The sequence below is a fragment of the Mustela nivalis genome (genome assembly GCF_964662115.1).
Source record: "Mustela nivalis genome assembly, chromosome: 3".
In the NCBI taxonomy this organism is placed as follows: domain Eukaryota; kingdom Metazoa; phylum Chordata; class Mammalia; order Carnivora; family Mustelidae; genus Mustela; species Mustela nivalis.
The window spans coordinates 12971881-12992650 of NC_139022.1; positions in this window are offsets into that span (position 1 = coordinate 12971881).

Sequence of the window (20770 nt, forward strand, 5' to 3'; positions counted from 1 at the left end):
TTCGGCTCAGGTCATAATTTCAGGGTCCTGGGATGGAGCCCCACATTGGGATCTCTGCTCAGCGGGGAGCCTGCTTCCCCCCTCTCTCTCTGCCTCCCTCTCTACCAACTTGTGATCTGTGTGTCAAATGGGTAAATAAGATCTTTAAAGAAAGAATTACTAGATGTGAAATACATCGAGGGTATGGGAAGGAAAATGATTTCACCTGATATGACTAGGAAGTGGATGAAGCCTGAATTAAAGTGCTACAAAAAGAGTAAAGACCTGGGAAATATATGGGGTAAAAATCCCTAGAAAAACAGCAATAATAACTGGCTGCTCTTTATTGACCAGATCCTGCGATAGGCAAAGAAGAGCTGGTTTTAGCCAGAGGATGATCTCGGTTAGTCTTCATGATCTGGCATTTCCTGCAAGCCAGGCATGGGGCTCTGCACTAGAGCTGCAAATGCTGGGGGCCGTCATTGTCCCTTTCTCTTCTCAGGGGGACAACGGTCATGTCCATGGTGCAGTGTGACAAGCTTTACCACAGGGAGATCATAGACTGCCAAGGGTAGTTGGGAGCTAAGAAAAGCCACTTAGGAACAGATTTTCTAGGGAGGTGATAAACAAGGGCAAAGCGAAGAATGAGGATGAGTGTGTCAAGTTTCAAAGTGCCAGGAGGCAGCACCGTGCATTCGGGAAACTACAGCAAGTTCATGACAACCGACAGTTGATCTTGCAGCATCACCTGGGGATGGAGGCTGAGCCCGGGATTAACACTGGGGGTGAGAAGTTTTGTATACTATGGCGAGGAGGTGAGGTACTACACTGTGGGGGCACAGGGAGCTACCGGAGGATTTCAAATATCAGAATCGTAACCATAATAGAGTATTTAATTGCATCCTAGCTTTCATCAAGGGTAAGATGCACTATAGTTTATGTTCGACTAAGAAAGAGAAATGCTGTCAGTTAAAGTAGGATATGTCATCAAGTGCAAGGTGAGTGCCACCTTAAGCGATATTAAAATGGGGGGGGACAAATCTTAGAACAAGTAAATTGTGGTAGTAGAATAATTAAGAAAGATCCAACACTTGGATCAACTAAAGAAGTGATTATTGCTTACCATTTGCACCAAACTATATTAAGTCCTAGAACAAGAGACGTGCTCATCTTGATGGCCCGAAGCTGTTAGACCCAATTTTCAATGGGGAGTAACCAACGACAGCAGGCCCCAAATGCCATGTGCAGACTCTAAGAACAACTGCCTTTGAAAGAGGAAACGGTTGAGAGTGTGCTTTGAGAGGTAGAGAATTACTAGCTGGGAAAGTAGGCAATTGACACAGAATCGGAATTGATGCCCCTACATGACAGAGTTGTTGAAACTTCTATTCTCAGAGATCTTGAGGCTCCTCTGAAATGAATTTTTTATTTTGGTCAGAACATTCAGGATAAAAATGATCTGTTTGAGTTCCTGGTTCTCTCATTAGGACTGTTTCTTAGGCTTCACTGGCACAAGAAATGGGTTTTGATAATCCAGGTAAATCCTGACAAAAGCAAAGCACGGGATCTATGAAAATCTAACCACTCAGAGGAGAACAACAGATAAAGGGCCAGGCCGACCTGACCCTGCAGGATAAGGAAGGCTGGTCTGGCAACAGGGGTAGAGGGGAAGTGCCCATAACCTGCTAGAAGAGCTAGAGAAGACCCCTTCCGGAGAGACCACCAGGAGAGGAGAGCAGTAGGTTCTGATGATGAAGAATATTTTAATCAGCAGAGAAGGTCAAAATGACAAAGTTCCACGATCAGAGTAAACATATGGATAAAAAATAAAAAATAAAGAAAAAAGATTTTTTTGAAAGGACTTTTTTTTTAAAGGAATTTAAACAAAAGTTCTTTTAAAGAGACAGTTGGCTGTTTAAACCAATAGTACAACTTAGTGAGGGAATCGCCACATTATTTATTGGGGTAGAAAGGACCTGGAATGTAGAAAGACCTATTCTGCAGAGGAAAAAATTGAATCACAATTAGGCCTCATGCCTTGCACAGCCAGTGGCTAGAATCCCTGCCTCATGAGACCCTGTGCTAGAAGGCCGATAGAACAATCTCAACTATGTTAGTCTTTCTTGGAAGCCAACAAGTGTTAGCCCAGTTAAGAGCGCGGTAACAATCAGTCACGTTATGTTATATTGATTGTCGCTATCTTTAAAAGCCTTGTCAAGTTCCTTTTGGAGTAACCGTCACCCCACCCTTAGAGAAATTTATCTGTGGTTCACCTCTTTGAAATACCTCATTGTTGTTCCACTTTTATTATAGCCGAAAAAAAAAAAAAAGCTTTTTATTAAGAAAGTGTTCAGCAGGGGGCGCCACTGTAAACAATGAGAGTTTTCGCTGCCCTGACAATTTTGTTGCAGAAACAGCTGAAAGCAATCAGGTCAGACAGAGCCAAGGGCTGGAGGGATTTTTAAAATGACAAAAACCGAACCAAATCTAACCAAAACAAAAATCAAAACCAATGGCCAAGATTTCAAGTTTCCTACTAAAGGTATGACATTCTCCTATGACATGCGAGTGACTTGATCACTTTATTTATATATTTATATTTGAAGAAGAAGGAACTATTTGATGCAGCAAATCCACGTTGGTTAAAAATTACCAGATATGGGGGCTTCTGGGTGGCTCAGTGGTTTAGGCCTCTGCCTTCGGCTCAGGTCTTAATTTCAGGGTCCTGGGATGGAGCCCCACATTGGGATCTCTGCTCAGCGGGGATCCTGCGTCCCCCCTCTCTCTCTGCCTCCCTCTCTACCTACTTGTGATCTGTCTGTCAAATGGGTAAATAAGATCTTTAAAAAATAAAATTACTAGATGTGAAATACATTGAGGGTATGGGAAGGAAAATGATTTCACCTGATCTGACTAGGAAGTGGTTGAAAACTGAATTAAAGTGCTATAAAAAGCATAAAGACCTGGGAAATATATGGGGTAAAAATCCCTAGAAAAACAGCAATAATAACTGGCTGCTCTTTTTTGACCAGATCCTGCGATAGGCAAAGAAGAGCTGGTTTTAGCGGAGGATGATCTCAGTTTGTCTTCATGATCTGGCATATCCTGCAAGCCAGGCATGGGGCTCTGCACTAGAGCTGCAAATGCTGGGGGCCCTCATTGTCCCTTTTCTCTTCTCAGGGGGACAACGGGCATGTCCATGGTGCATTGAGACAAGCTTTACCACAGAGAGATCATAGACTGCCAAGGGTAGGTGGGAGCTGGGAAAAGCCACTTAGGAACAGATTTTCAGGGGTGGTGATAGACAAGGGCAAAGCGAAGACTGAGGATGAATGTGTCAACATTCAAAGTACCAGGAGGCAGCACAGTGCATTCGGGAAACTACAGCAAGTTCGTGACAACCAACAGCTGATCTGGCAGCATCACCTGGGGATGGAGGCTGAGCCCAGGGTTAACACTGGGTGTGTGAAGGTTTGTATACTATGGCGAGGAGGTGAGTTACTACACTGTGGGGGCACAGGAAGCTACTGGAGGATTTCAAATATCAGAATCGTAACCATAATAGATTATTTAATTGCATCCTAGCTTTCATCAAGTGTAAGATGCACTATAGTTTATGTTCGACTAAGAAAGAGAAATGCTGTCAGTTAAAGTAGGATATGTCATCAAGTGCAAGGTGAGTGCCACCTTAAGCGATATTAAAATGGGGGGGGGACAAATCTTAGAACAAGTAAATTGTGGTAGTAGAATAATTAAGAAAGATCCAACACTTGGATCAACTAAAGAAGTGATCATTGCTTACCATTTGCCCCAAACTATATTAAGTCCTAGAACAAGAGACGTGCTCATCTTGATGCCCCGCAGTTGTTAGACCCAAGGTTCAGAGGGGAGTAGCCAACGACAGTAGGCCCCAAGGACCATGTGCAGACTCTAAGAGCAACTGCCTTTGAAAGAGGAAACGGTTGAGAGTGTGCTTTGAGAGGTAGAGAATTACTAGCTGGGAAAGTATGACAATTGACACAGAATCGGAATTCATGCCCCTACATGACAGAGTTGTTGAAACTTCCATACTCAGAGATCTTGAGGCTCCTCTGAAATGAATTTTTTATTTTGGTCAGAACATTCAGGATAAATATGATCTGTTTGAGTTCCTGGTTCTCTCATTAGGACTGTTTCTTAGGCTTCACTGGCACAAGAAAAGGGTTTTGATAATCCAGGTAAATCCTGACAAAAGCAAAGCACGGGATCTATAAAAATCTAACCACTCAGAGGAGAACAACAGATAAAGGGCCAGGCCGACCTGACCCTGCAGGATAGGTAAGGCTGGTCTATCAACAGGGGTAGAGGGGAAGTGCCCATCTCCTGCTAGAAGAGCTAGAGAAGACCCCTTCCGGAGAGACCACCAGGAGAGGAGAGCAGTAGGTTCTGATGATGAAGAATATTTTAATCAGCAGAGAAGGTCAAAATGACAAAGTTCCAAGATCAGAGTAAACATATGGGATAAAAAATAAAAAATAAAGAAAAAAGATTTTTTTGAAAGGACTTTTGTTTAAAGGAATTTAAACAAAAGTCCTTTTAAAGAGACACTTGGCCTTTTAAACCAATAGTAAAACTCACTGAAAGATTCGCCACATTATTTATTGGGGTAGAAAGGACCTGGAATGTAGAAAGACCTATTCTGCAGAGGGAAAAATAGAATCACTAACAGGCCTCATGCCTTCCACAGCCAGTGGCTAGAATCCCTGCCTCATGAGACCCTGTGCTAGAAGGTCGCTAGAACCATCTCAACTATGTTAGTCTTTCTTGGAAGCCAACAAGTGTTTGCCCAGTGAAGAGCGCGGTAACAATCAGTCACGTTATGTTATATTGATTGTCGATATCTTTAAAAGCCTTGTCAATTCCTTTTTGAGTAACCCTCACCCCACCCTTAGAGAAATTTATCTGTGGTTCACCTCTTTGAAATACCTCATTGTTGTTCCACATTTACCATAGCCAAAAAAAAAAAAAAAAAAGCTTTTTATTAAGAAAGTGTTCAGAAGGGGGCGCCACTCTAAACAATGAGAGTTTTCGCTGCCCGGACAATTTTGTTGCAGAAAAGCTGAAAGCAATCAGGTCAGACAGAGCCAAGGGCTGGAGGAATTTTTAAAATGAGAAAAACCGAACCAAATCTAAACAAAACAAAAATCAAAACCAATGGCCAAGATTTCAAGTTTGCTACTAAAGGTATGAAATTCTCCTAAGACATGCGAGTGACTTGATTACTTTATTTATATATTTATACTTGAAGAAGAAGGAACTATTTGATGCAGCAAATCCACGTTGGTTAAAAATTACAAGATATGGGGGCTCCTGGGTTGCTCAGTGGTTTAGGCCTCTGCTTTTGGCTCAGGTCATGATTTCAGTGTCCTGGAATGGAGCCCCATATTGGGATCTCTGCTCAGCGGGGAGCCTGCTTCCCCCCTCTCTCTCTGCCTCCCTCTCTACCTACTTGTGGTCTGTCTGTCAAATGGGTAAATAAGATCTTTAAAAAAAGAATTACTAGATGTGAAATACATCGAGGGTATGGGAAGGAAAATGATTTCACCTGATCTGACTAGGAAGTGGTTGAAGTCTGAATTAAAGTTCTACAAAAAGAGTAAAGACCTGGGAAATATATGGGGTAAAAATCCCTAGAAAAACAGCAATAATAACTGGCTGCTCTTTATTGACCAGATCATGCGGTATGCAAAGAATAGCTGGTTTAAGCCAGAGGATGATCTCGTTTGTCTTCATGATCTGGCATTTCCTGCAAGCCAGGCATGGGGCTCTGCACTAGAGCTGCAAATGCTGGGGGCACTCATTGTCACTTTTCTCTTCTCAGGGGGACAACGGGCATGTCCATGGTGCATTGAGACAAGCTTTACCACAGAGAGATCATAGACTGCCAAGGGTAGGTGGGAGCTGGGAAAAGCCACTTAGGAACAGATTTTCAGGCGTGGTGATAGACAAGGGCAAAGCGAAGAATGAGGATGAGTGTGTCAAGATTCAAAGTTCCAGGAGGAAGCACAGTGCATTCGGGAAACTACAGCAAGTTCATGACAACCGACAGCTGATCTGGCAGCATCACCTGGGGATGGAGGCTGAGCCCAGGGTTAACACTGGGTGTGTGAAGGTTTGTATACTATGGCGAGGAGGTGAGGTACTACACTGTGGGGGCACAGGGAGCTACTGGAGGATTTCAAATATCAGAATCGTAACCATAATAGAGTATTTAATTGCATCCTAGCTTTCATCAAGGGTAAGATGCACTATAGTTTATGTTCGACTAAGAAAGAGAAATGCTGTCAGTTAAAGTAGGATATGTCATCAAGTGCAAGGTGAGTCCACCTTAAGCGATATTAAAATGGGGGGGGGGGACAAATCTTAGAACAAGTAAATTGTGGTAGTAGAATAATTAAGAAAGATCCAACACTTGGATCAACTAAAGAAGTGATCATTGCTTACCATTTGCCCCAAACTATATTAAGTCCTAGAACAAGAGACGTGAACATCTTGATGCCCCGCAGTTGTTAGACCCAAGGTTCAGAGGGGAGTAGCCAACAACAGCAGGCCCCAAGTGCCATGTGCAGACTCTAAGAGCAACTGCCTTTGAAAGAGGAAACGGTTGAGAGTGTGCTTTGAGAGGTAGAGAATTACTAGCTGGGAAAGTATGACAATTGACACAGAATCGGAATTGATGCCCCTACATGACAGAGTTGTTGAAACTTCCATTCTCAGAGATCTTGAGGCTCCTCTGAAATGAATTTTTTATTTTGGTCAGAACATTCAGGATAAATATGATCTGTTTGAGTTCCGGGTTCTCTCATTAGGACTGTTTCTTAGGCTTCACTGGCACAAGAAATGGGTTTTGATAATCCAGGTAAATCCTGACAAAAGCAAAGCACGGGATCTATGAAAATCTAACCACTCAGAGGAGAACAACAGATAAAGGGCCAGGCCGACCTGACCCTGCAGGATAGGTAAGGCTGGTCTAGCAACAGGGGTAGAGGGGAAGTGCCCATAACCTGCTAGAAGAGCTAGAGAAGACCCCTTCCGGAGAGACCACCAGGAGAGGAGAGCAGTAGGTTCTGATGATGAAGAATATTTTAATCAGCAGAGAAGGTCAAAATGACAAAGTTACAAGATCAGAGTAAACATATGGGATAAAAAATAAAAAATAAAGAAAAAAGATTTTTTTGAAAGGACTTTTTTTTAAAGGAATTTAAACAAAAGTCCTTTTAAAGAGAAAGTTGGCTGTTTAAACCAATAGTGCAACTCACTGAGAGAATCGCCACATTATTTATTGGGGTAGAAAGGACCTGGAATGTAGAAAGACCTATTATGCAGAGGAAAAAATAGAATCACTAACAGGCCTCATGCCTTGCACAGCCAGTGGCTAGAATCCCTGCCTCATGAGACCCTGTGCTAGAAGGCCCCTAGAACCATCTCAACTATGTTAGTCTTTCTAGGAAGCCAACAAGTGTTTGCCCAGTTAAGAGCGCGGTAACAATCAGTCACGGTATGTTATAATGATTGTCGATATCTTTAAAAGCCTTGTCAAGTTCCCTTTTGAGTAACCCTCACCCCACCCTTAGAGAAATTTATCTGTGGTTCACATCTTTGCAATACCACATTGTTGTTCCACATTTACCATAGCCAAAAAAAAAAAAAAAAAAAAGCTTTTTATTAAGAAAGTGTTCAGAAGGGGGCGCCACTGTCAACAATGAGAGTTATCGCTGCCCGGACAATTTTGTTGCAGAAACAGCTGAAAGCAATCAGGTCAGACAGAGCCAAGGGCTGGAGGGATTTTTAAAATGACTAAAACCGAACCAAATCTAACCAAAACAAAAATCAAAAGCAATGGCCAAGATTTCAAGTTTGCTACTAAAGGTATGACATTCTCCTAAGACATGCAAGTGACTTGATCACTTTATTTATATATTTATATTTGAAGAAGAAGGAACTATTTGATGCAGCAAATCCACGTTGGTTAAAAATTACCAGATATGGGGGCTCCTGGGTGGCTCAGTGGTTTAGGCCTCTGCTTTTGGCTCAGGTCATGATTTCAGGGTCCTGGGATGGAGCCCCACATTGGGATCTCTGCTCAGCGGGGAGCCTGCTTCCCCCCTCTCTCTCTGCCTCCCTCTCTACCTACTTGTGATCTATCTGTCAAATGGGTAAATAAGATGTTTAAAAAAAGAATTACTAGATGTGAAATACATCGAGGGTATGGGAAGGAAAATGATTTCACCTGATCTGACTAGGAAGTGGTTGAAGCCTGAATTAAAGTGCTACAAAAAGAGTAAAGACCTGGGAAATATATGGGGGAAAAATCCCTAGAAAAACAGCAATAATAACTGGCTGCTCTTTATTGACCAGATCCTGCGATAGGCAAAGAAGAGCTGGTTTAGCCAGAGGATGATCTCCGTTTGTCTTCATGATCTGGCATTTCCTGCAAGCCAGGCATGGGGCTCTGCACTAGAGCTGCAAATGCTGGGGGCCCTCATTGTCACTTTTCTCTTCTCAGGGGGACAACGGGCATGTCCATGGTACACTGTGACAAGCTTTACCACAGGGAGATCATAGACTGTCAAGGGTAGGTGGGAGCTGGGAAAAGCCACTTAGGAACAGATTTTCAGGGGTGGTGATAGACAAGGGCAAAGCGAAGAATGAGGATGAGTGTGTCAAGATTCAAAGTTCCAGGAGGCAGCACAGTGCATTCGGGAAACTACAGCAAGTTCATGACAACCGACAGCTGATCTGGCAGCATCACCTGGGGATGGAGGCTGAGCCCAGGGTTAACACTGGGTGTGTGAAGGTTTGTATACTATGGCGAGGAGGTGAGGTACTACACTGTGGGGGCACAGGGAGCTACTGGAGGATTTCAAATATCAGAATCGTAACCATAATAGATTATTTAATTGCATCCTAGCTTTCATCAAGGGTAAGATGCACTATAGTTTATGTTCGACTAAGAAAGAGAAATGCTGTCAGTTAAAGTAGTATATGTTATCAAGTGCAAGGTAAGTGCCACCTTAAGCGATATTAAAATGGGGGGGGGGACAAATCTTAGAACAAGTAAATTGTGGTAGTAGAATAATTAAGAAAGATCCAACACTTGGATCAACTAAAGAAGTGATCATTGCTTACCATTTGCCCCAAACTATATTAAGTCCTAGAACAAGAGACGTGCTCATCGTGATGCCCCGCAGTTGTTAGACCCAAGGTTCAGAGGGGAGTAGCCAACGACAGCAGGACCCAAGTGCCATGTGCAGACTCTAAGAACAACTGCCTTTGAAAGAGGAAACTGTTGAGAGTGTGCTTTGAGAGGTAGAGAATTACTAGCTGGGAAAGTATGACAATAGACAAAGAATCGGAATTGATGCCCCTACATGACAGAGTTGTTGAAACTTCCCTTCTCAGAGATCTTGAGGCTCCTCTGAAATGAATTTTTTATTTTGGTCAGAACATTCAGGATAAATATGATCTGTTTGAGTTCCTGGTTCTCTCATTAGGACTGTTTCTTAGGCTTCACTGGCACAAGAAATGGCTTTTGATAATCCAGGTAAATCCTGACAAAAGCAAAGCACGGGATCTATGAAAATCTAACCACTCAGAGGAGAACAACAGATAAAGGGCCAGGCCGACCTGACCCTGCAGGATAGGTAAGGCTGGTCTGGCAACAGGGGTAGAGGGGAAGTGCCCATCACCTGCTAGAAGAGCTAGAGAAGACCTCTTCCGGAGAGACCACCAGGAGAGGAGAGCAGTAGGTGCTGATGATGAAGAATATTTTAATCAGCAGAGAAGGTCAAAATGACAAAGTTCCAAGATCAGAGTAAACATATGGGATAAAAAATAAAGAAAAAAGATTTTTTTGAAAGGACTTTTGTTTAAAGGAATTTAAACAAAAGTCCTTTTAAAGAGACAGTTGGATGTTTAAACCAATAGTACAACTCACTGAGAGCATCGCCACATTATTTATTGGGGTAGAAAGGACCTGGAATGTAGAAAGACCTATTCTGCAGAGGAAAAAATAGAATCACTAACAGGCCTCATGCCTTGCACAGCCAATGGCTAGAATCCCTGCCTCATGAGACCCTGTGCTAGAAGGTCGCTAGAACCATCTCAACTATGTTAGTCTTTCTTGGAAGCCAACAAGTGTTGTCCAGGGAAGAGCGCGGTAACAATCAGTCACGTTATGTCATATTGATTGTCGATATCTTTAAAAGCCTTGTTAAGTTCCTTTTTGAGTAACCCTCACCCCACCCTTAGAGAAATTTATCTGTGGTTCACCTCTTTGCAATACCTCATTGTTGTTCCACATTTACCATAGCCAAAAAAAAAAAAAAAAGCTTTTTATTAAGAAAGTGTTCACAAGGGGGCGCCACTGTAAACAATGAGAGTTTTCGCTGCCCTGACAATTTTGTTGCAGAAACAGCTGAAAGCAATCAGGTCAGACAGAGCCAAGGGCTGGAGGGATTTTTAAAATGACAAAAACCGAACCAAATCTAACCAAAACAAAAATCAAAACCAATGGCCAAGATTTCAAGTTTGCTACTAAAGGTATGTCATTCTCCTAAGACATGCGAGTGACTTGATCACTTTATTTATATATTTATATTTGAAGAAGAAGGAACTATTTGATGCAGCAAATCCACGTTGGTTAAAAATTACCAGATATGGGGGCTCCTGGCTGCCTCAGTGGTTTAGGCCTCTGCCTTCTACTCAGGTCATGAATTCAGTGTCCTGGGATGGAGCCCCACATTGGGATCTCTGCTCAGCGGGGAGCCTGCTTCCACCCCCTCTCTCTGCCTCCCTCTCTACCTACATGTGATCTGTCTGTCAAATGGGTAAATAAGATCTTTAGAAAAATAATTACTACATGTGAAACACATCGAGGGTATGGGAAGGAAAATGATTTCACCTGATCGGACTAGGAAGTGGTTGAAATCTGAATTAAAGTTCTAGAAAAAGAGTAAAGACCTGGGAAATATATGGGGTAAAAATCCCTAGAAAAACAGCAATAATAACTGGCTGCTCTTTATTGACCAGATCCTGTGATAGGCGAAGAAGAGCTGGTTTTAGCCAGAGGATGATCTCCGTTTGTCTTCATGATCTGGCATTTCCTGCAAGCCAGGCATGGGGCTCTGCACTAGAGCTGCAAATGCTGGGGGCCCTCATTGTCCCTTTTCTCTTCTCAAGGGGACAACGGGCATGTCCATGATGCAGTGTGACAGGCTTTACCACAGGGAGATAAAAGACAGCCAAGGGTAGTTGGGAGCTATGAAAAGCCACTTAGGAACAGATTTTCAGGGGAGGTGATAGACAAGGGCAAAGCGAAGAATGAGGATGAGTGTGTCAAGTTTCAAAGTGCCAGGAGGCAGCACAGTGCATTAGGGAAACTACAGCAAGTTCATGACAACTGACAGCTGATCTGGCAGCATCACCTGGGGATGGAGGCTGAGCCCTGGGTTAACACTGGGGGTGAGATGGTTTGTATACTATGGCGAGGAAGTGAGGTACTACACTGTGGGGGCACAGGGAGCTAACGGAGGATTTCAAATATCAGAATCGTAACCATAATAGAGTATTTAATTGCATCCTAGCTTTCATCAAGGGTAAGATGCACTATAGTTTATGTTCGACTAAGAAAGAGTAATGCTGTCAGTTAAAGTAGGATATGTCCTCAAGTGCAAGGTGAGTGCCACCTTAATCGATATTAAAATGGGGGGCAGTGGGACAAATCTTAGAACAAGTAAATTGTGGTAGTAGAATAATTAAGAAAGATCCAACACTTGGATCAACTAAAGAAGTGATTATTGCTTACCATTTGCCCCAAACTATATTAAGTCCTAGAACAAGAGACGTGCTCATCTTGATGCCCCGCAGCTGTTAGACCCAAGGTTCAGAGGGGAGTAGCCAACGACAGCAGGCCCCAAGTGCCATGTGCAGTCTCTAAGAGCAACTGCCTTTGAAAGAGGAAACGGTTGAGAGTGTGCTTTGAGTGGTAGAGAATTACTAGCTGGGAGAGTAGGCAATTGACACAGAATCGGAGTTGAAGCCCCTACATGACAGAGTTGTTGAAACTTCCATTCTCAGAGATCTTGAGGCTCCTCTGAAATGAATTTATTATTTTGGTCAGAACATTCAGGATAAATATGATCTGTTTGATTTCCTGGTTCTCTCATTAGGACTGTTTCTTAGGCTTCACTGGCACAAGAAATGGGTTTTGATAATCCAGGTAAATCCTGACTAAAGCAAAGCACGGGATATATGAAAATCTAACCACTCAGAGGAGAACAACAGATAAAGGGCCAGGCCGACCTGACCCTGCAGGATAGGTAAGGCTGGTCTGGCAACAGGGGTAGAGGGGAAGTGCCGATCACCTGCTAGAAGAGCTAGAGAAGACCCCTTCCGGAGAGACCACCAGGAGAGGAGAGCAGTAGGTGCTGATGATGAAGTATATTTTAATCAGCAGAGAAGGTCAAAATGACAAAGTTGCAAGATCAGAGTAAACATATGGGATAAAAAATAAAAAATAAAGAAAAAAGATTTTCTTGAAAGGACTTTTTTTTAAAGGAATTTAAACAAAAGTCCTTTTAAAGAGACAGTTGGCTGTTTAAACCAATAGTACAACTCACTGAGAGCATCGCCACATTATTTATTGGGGAGAAAGGACCTGGAATGTAGAAAGACCTATTCTGCAGAAAAAAATAGAATCACTAACAGGCCTCATGCCTTGCACAGCCAATGGCTAGAATCCCTGCCTCATGAGACCCTATGCTAGAAGGTCGCTAGAACCATCTCAACTATGTTAGTCTTTCTAGGAAGGCAACAAGTGTTGGCCCAGTTAAGAGCGCGGTAACAATCAGTCACGTTATGTTATAATGATTGTCGATATCTTTAAAAGCCTTGTCAAGTTCCTTTTTGAGTAACCCTCACCCGACCATTAGAGAAATTTATCTGTGGTTCACCTCTTTGCAATACCTCATTGTTGTTCCACATTTACCATAGCCAAAAAAAAAAAAAAAAAAAGCTATTTATTAACAAAGTGTTCAGAAGGGGGCGTCACTGTAAACAATTAGAGTTTTCGCTGCCCGGACAATTTTGTTGCAGAAACAGCTGAAAGCAATCAGGTCAGACAGAGCCAAGCTGGAGGGATTTTTAAAATGACAAAAACCGACCCAAATCTAACCAAAACAAAAATCAAAACCAATGGCCAAGATTTCAAGTTTGCTACTAAAGGTATGACATTCTCCTAAGACATGCGAGTGACTTGATCACTTTATTTATATATTTATATTTGAAGAAGAAGGAACCATTTGATGCAGCAAATCCACGTTGGTTAAAAATTACCAGATATGGGGGCTCCTGGGTGGCTCAGTCGTTTAGGCCTCTGCCTTCGACTCAGGTCATGAATTCAGGGTCCTGGGATGGAGCCCCACATTGGGATCTCTGCTCAGCGGGAAGCCTGCTTCCCCCCTCTCTCTCTACCTCCCTCTCTACCTACTTGTGATCTGTCTGTCAAATGGGTAAATAAGATCTTTAAAAAAAGAATTACTAGATGTGAAATACATCGAGGGTATGGGAAGGAAAATGATTTCACCGGATCTGACTAGGAAGTGGATGAAGCCTGAATTAAAGTGCTACAAAAAGAGTAAAGACCTGGGAAATATATGGGGTAAAAATCCCTAGAAAAACAGCAATAATAACTGGCTGCTCTTTATTGACCAGATCCTGCGATAGGCAAAGAAGAGCTGGTTTTAGCCAGAGGATGATCTCCGTTTGTCTTCATGATCTGGCATTTCCTGCAAGCCAGGCATGGGGCTCTGCACTAGAGCTGCAAATGCTGGGGGCCCTCATTGTTCCTTTTCTCTTCTCAGGGCGACAACGGGCATGTCCATGATGCAGTGTGACAGGCTTTACCACAGGGAGATAAAAGACTGCCAAGGGTAGGTGGGAGCTATGAAAAGTCACTTAGGAACAGATTTTCAGGGGAGGAGATAGACAAGGGCAAAGCGAAGAATGAGGATGAGTGTGTCAAGTTTCAAAGTGCCAGGAGGCAGCACAGTGCATTCGGGAACCTACAGCAAGTTCATGACAACCGACAGCTGATCTGTCAGCATCACCTGGGGATGGAGGCTGAGCCCGGGATTAACACTGGGGTGAGATGGTTTGTATACTATGGCGAGGAGGTGAAGTACTACACTGTGGGGGCACAGGGAGCTACCGGAGGATTTCAAATATCAGAATCGTAACCATAATAGAGTATTTAATTGCATCCTAGCTTTCATCAAGGGTAAGATGCACTATAGTTTATGTTCGACTAAGAAAGAGAAATGCTGTCAGTTAAAGTAGGATATGTCACCAAGTGCAAGGTGAGTGCCACCTTAAGAGTTATTAAAATGGGGGGGGACAAATCTTAGAACAAGTAAATTGTGGTAGTAGAATAATTAAGAAAGATGCAACACTTGGATCAACTAAAGAAGTGATTATTGCTTACCATGTGCCCCAAACTATATTAAGTCCTAAAACAAAAGACGTGCTCATCCTGATGCCCCGCAGCTGTTAGACCCAAGGTTCAGAGGGGAGTAGCCAACGACAGCAGGCCCCAAGTGCCATGTGCAGACTCTAAGAGCAACTGCCTTTGAAAGAGGAAACGGTTGAGAGTGTGCTTTGAGAGGTAGAGAATTACTAGCTGGGAAAGTAGGACAATTGACACAGAATCGGAATTGATGCCGCTACATGACAGAGTTGTTGAAACTTCCCTTCTCAAAGATCTTGAGGCTCCTCTGAAATGAATTTTTTATTTTGGACAGAACATTCAGGATAAATATGATCTGATTGAGTTCCTGGTTCTATCATTAGGACTGTTTCTTAGAATTCACTGGCACAAGAAAAGGGTTTTGATAATCCAGGTAAATCCTGACAAAAGCCAAGCATGGGATCTATGAAAATCTAACCAATCAGAGGAGAACAACAGATATAGGGCCAGGCCGACCTGACCCTGCAGGATAGGTAAGTCTGGTCTGGCAACAGGGGAAGAGGGGAAGTGCGCATCACCTGCTAGAAGAGCTAGAGAAGACCCCTTCCGGAGAGACCACCAGGAGAGGAGAGCAGTAGGTGCTGATGATGAAGAATATTTTAATCAGCAGAGATGGTCAAAATGACAAAGTTCCACGATCAGAGTAAACATATGGGATAAAAAATAAAAAATAAAGAAAAAAGATTTTTTTGAAAGGACTTTTTTTAAAGGAATTTAAACAAAAGTCCTTTTAAAGAGACAGTTGGCTGTTTAAACCAATAGTACAACTCACTGAGAGAATCGCCACATTATTTATTGGGGTAGAAAGGACCTGGAATGTAGAAAGACCTATTCTGCAGAGGAAAAAGTAGAATCACTAACAGGCCTCATGCATTGCACACCCAGTGGCTAGAATCCCTGCCTCATGATACCCTGTGCTAGAAGGTCGCTAGAACCATCTCAACTATGTTAGTCTTTCTAAGAAGCAAACAAGTGTTTGCCCAGTTAAGAGCGCGGTAACAATCAGTCATGGTATGTTATAATGATTGTCGATATCTTTAAAAGCCTTGTCAAGAACCTTTTTGAGTAACTCTCACCCCACCCTTAGAGAAATTTATCTCTGGTTCACCTCTTTGAAATACCTCATTGTTGTTCCACATTTACCAAAACCAAAAAAAAAAAAAAAAGCTTTTTCTTAACAAAGTGTTCAGAAGGGGCGCCACTGTCAACAATGAGAGTTTTTGCTGCCTGGACAATTTTGTTGCAGAAACAGATGAAAGCAATCAGGTCAGACAGAGACAAGGGCTGGAGGGATTTTTAAAATGACAAAAACCGAACCAAATCTAACCAAAACAAAAATCAAAACCAATGGCCAAGATTTCAAGTTTGCTACTAAATGTATGACATTCTGCTAAGACATGCGAGTGACTTGATCACTTTATTTATATATTTATATTTGAAGAAGAAGGAACCATTTGATGCAGCAAATCCACGTTGGTTAAAAATTACCAGATATGGGGGCTCCTGGGTGGCTCAGTCGTTTAGGCCTCTGCCTTCGACTCAGCTCATGAATTCAGGGTACTGGGATGGAGCCCCACATTGGGATCTCTGCTCAGCGGGGAGCCTGCTTCCCCCCTCTCTCTCTGCCTCCCTCTCTACCTACTTGTGGTCTTTCTGTCAAATGGGAAAATAAGATCTTTAAAAAAAGAATTACTAGATGTGAAATACATCGAGGGTATGGGAAGGAAAATGATTTCACCTGATCTGACTAGGAAGTGGATGAAGCCTGAATTAAAGTGCTACAAAAAGAGTAAAGACCTGGGAAATATATGGGGTAAAAATCCCTAGAAAAACAGCAATAATAACTGGCTGCTCTTTATTGACCAGATCCTGCGATAGGCAAAGAAGAGCTGGTTTTAGCCAGAGGATGATCTCCGTTTGTCTTCATGATCTGGCATTTCCTGCAAGCCAGGCATGGGGCTCTGCACTAGAGCTGCAACTGCTGGGGGCCCGCATTGTCCCTTTTCTCTTCTCAGGGCGACAACGGGCATGTCTATGATGCAGTGTGACAGGCTTTACCACAGGGAGATAAAAGACTGCCAAGGGTAGGTGGGAGCTATGAAAAGCCACTAAGGAACAGATTTTCAGGGGAGGAGATAGACAAGGGCAAAGCGAAGAATGAGGATGAATGTGTCAAGTTTCAAAGTGCCAGGAGGCAGCACAGTGCATTCGGGAACCTACAGCAAGTTCATGACAACCGACAGCTGATCTGTCAGCATCACCTGGGGATGGAGGCAGAGCCCGGGATTAACACTGCGGTGAGATGGTTTGTATACTATGGCGAGGAGGTGAAGTACTACACTGTGGGTGCACAGGGAGCTACCGGAGGATTTCAAATATCAGAATCGTAACCATAATAGAGTATTTAATTGCATCCTAGCTTTCATCAAGGGTAAGATGCACTATAGTTTATGTTCGACTAAGAAAGAGAAATGCTGTCAGTTAAAGTAGGATATGTCATCAAGTGAAAGGTGAGTGCCACCTTAAGAGTTATTAAAATGGGGGGGGACAAATCTTAGAACAAGTAAATTGTGGTAGTAGAATAATAAAGAAAGATGCAACACTTGGATCAACTAAAGAAGTGATTATTGCTTACCATGTGCCCCAAACTATATTAAGTCCTAAAACAAAAGACGTGCTCATCTTGATGCCCCGCAGCTGTTAGACCCAAGGTTCAGAGGGGAGTAGCCAACGACAGCAGGCCCCAAGTGCCATGTGCAGACTCTAAGAGCAACTGCCTTTGAAAGAGGAAACGGTTGAGAGTGTGCTTTGAGAGGTAGAGAATTACTAGCTGGGAAAGTAGGACAATTGACACAGAATCGGAATTGATGCAGCTACATGACAGAGTTGTTGAAACTTCCCTTCTCAAAGATCTTGAGGCTCCTCTGAAATGAATTTTTTATTTTGGACAGAACATTCAGGATAAATATGATCTGATTGAGTTCCTGGTTCTATCATTAGGACTGTTTCTTAGGCTTCACTGGCACAAGAAAAGGGTTTTGATAATCCAGGTAAATCCTGACAAAAGCCAAGCATGAGATCTATGAAAATCTAACCACTCAGAGGAGAACAACAGATATAGGGCCAGGCCGACCTGACCCTGCAGGATAGGTAAGGCTGGTCTGGCAACAGGGGTAGAGGGGAAGTGCCCATTACCTGCTAGAAGAGCTAGAGAAGACCCCTTCCGGAGAGACCACCAGGAGAGGAGAGCAGTAGGTGCTGATGATGAAGAATATTTTAATCAGCAGAGATGGTCAAAATGACAAAGTTCCACGATCAGAGTAAACATATGGTATAAAAAATAAAAAATAAAGAAAAAAGATTTTTTTGAAAGGACTTTTTTTAAAGGAATTTAAACAAAAGTCCTTTTAAAGAGACAGTTGGCTGTTTAAACCAATAGTACAACTCACTGAGAGAATCGCCACATTATTTATTGGGGTAGAAAGGACCTGGAATGTAGAAAGACCTATTCTGCAGAGGAAAAAATAGAATCACTAACAGGCCTCATGCCTTGAACAGCCAGTGGCTAGAATCCCTGCCTCATGAGACCCTGTGCTAGAAGGTCGCTAGAACCATCTCAACTATGTTAGTCTTTCTAAGAAGCCAACAAGTGTTTGCCCAGTTAAGAGCGCGGTAACAATCAGTCATGGTATGTTATAATGATTGTCGATATCTTTAAAAGCCTTGTGAAGAACCTTTTTGAGTAACCCTCACCCCACCCTTAGAGAAATTTATCTGTGGTTCACCTCTTTGAAATACCTCATTGTTGTTCCACATTTACCATAGCCAAAAAAAAAAAAAAGCTTTTTATTAACAAAGTGTTCAGAAGGGGCGCCACTGTCAACAATGAGAGTTTTTGCTGCCTGGACAATTTTTTTGCAGAAACAGCTGAAAGCAATCAGGTCAGACAGAGCCAAGGGCTGGAGGGATTTTTAAAATGACAAAAACCGAACCAAATCTAACCAAAACAAAAATCAAAACCAATGGCCAAGATTTCAAGTTTGCTACTAAAGGTATGACATTCTCCTAAGACATGCGAGTGACTTGATCACTTTATTTATATATTTATATTTGAAGAAGAAGAAACCATTTGATGCAGCAAATCCAAGTTGGTTAAAAATTACCAGATATGGGGGCTCCTGGGGGGCTCAGTCGTTTAGGCCTCTGCCTTCGACTCAGGTCATGAATTCAGGGTCCTGGGATGGAGCCCCACATTGGGATCTCTGCTCAGCGGGGAGCCTGCTTCCCCCCTCTCTCTCTACCTCCCTCTCTACCTACTTGTGATCTGTCTGTCAAATGGGTAAATAAGATCTTTAAAAAAAGAATTACTAGATGTGAAATACATCGAGGGTATGGGAAGGAAAATGATTTCACCGGATCCGACTAGCAAGTGTATGAAGTCTGAAATAAAGTGCTACAAAAAGAGTAAAGACCTGGGAAATATATGGGGTAAAAATCCCTAGAAAAACAGCAATAATAACTGGCTGCTCTTTATTGACCAGATCCTGCGATAGGCAAAGAAGAGCTGGTTTTAGCCAGAGGATGATCTCCGTTTGTCTTCATGATCTGGCATTTCCTGCAAGCCAGGCATGGGGCTCTGCACTAGAGCTGCAAATGCTGGGGGCCCTCATTGTCCCTTTTCTCTTCTCAGGGCGACAACGGGCATGTCCATGATGCAGTGTGACAGGCTTTACCACAGGGAGATAAAAGACTGCCAAGGGTAGGTGGAAGCTATGAAAAGCCACTTAGGAACAGATTTTCAGGGGAGGTGATAGACAGGGGCAAAGCGAAGAATGAGGATGAGTGTGTCATGTTTCAAAGTGCCAGGAGGCAGCACAGTGCATTCGGGAAACTACAGCAAGTTCATGACAACCGACAGCTGATCTGGCAGCATCACCTGGGGATGGAGGCTGAGCCCGGGATTAACACTGGGGGTGAGATGGTTTGTATATTATGGCGAGGAGGTGAGGTACTACACTGTGGGGGCACAGGGAGCTACCGGAGGATTTCAAATATCAGAATCGTAACCATAATAGAGTATTTAATTGCATCCTAGCTTTCATCAAGGGTAAGATGCACTATAGTTTATGTTCGACTAAGAAAGAAAAATGCTGTCAGTTAAAGTAGGATATGTCATCAAGTGCAAGGTGAGTGCCAACTTAAGAGATATTAAAATGGGGGGAGGGGACAAATCTTAGAACAAGTAAATTGTGGTAGTAGAATAATTAAGAAAGATCCAACGCTTGGATCAACTAAAGAAGTGATTATTGCTTACCATGTGCCCCAAACTATATTAAGTCCTAGAACAAGAGACGTGCTCATCTTGATACCCCGCAGCTGTTAGACCCAAGGTTCAGAGGGGAGTAGCCAACAACAGCAGGCCCCAAGTACCATGTGCAGACTCTAAGAGCAACTGCCTTTGAAAGAGGAAACGGTTGAGAGTGTGCTTTGAGAGGTAGAGAATTACTAGCTGGGAAATTAGGACAATTGACACAGAATCGGAATTGATGCCCCTACGTGACAGAGTTGGTGAAACTTCCCTTCTCAGAGATCTTGAATCTCCTATGAAATAAATTTTTCATTTTGGACAGAACATTCAGGATAAATATGATCTGATTGAGTTCCTGGTTCTCTCATTAGGACTGTTTCTTAGAATTCACTGGCACAAGAAAAGGGTTTTGATAATCCAGGTAAATCCTGACAAAAGCCAAGCACGGGATCTATGAAAATCTAACCACTCAGAGGAAAACAAAAGATAAAGGGCAAGGCCGACCTGACCCTGCAGGATAGGTAAGGCTGGTCTGGCAACAGGGGTAGAGGGGAAGTGCCCATAACCTGCTAGAAGAGCTAGAGAAGACCCCTTCCGGAGAGACCACCAGGAGAGGAGAGCAGTAGGTGCTGATGATGAAGAATATTTTAATCAGCAGAGAAGGACAAAATGACAAAGTTCCACGATCAGAGTAAACATATGGTATAAAAAATAAAAAATAAAGAAAAAAGATTTTTTTGAAAGGACTTTTTCTTAAAGGAATTTAAACAAAAGTCCTTTTAAAGAGACAGTTGGCTGTTTAAACCAATAGTACAACTCACTGAGAGAATCGCCATATTATTTATTGGGGTAGAAAGGACCTGGAATGTAGAAAGACCTATTCTGCAGAGGAAAAAGTAGAATCACTAACAGGCCTCATG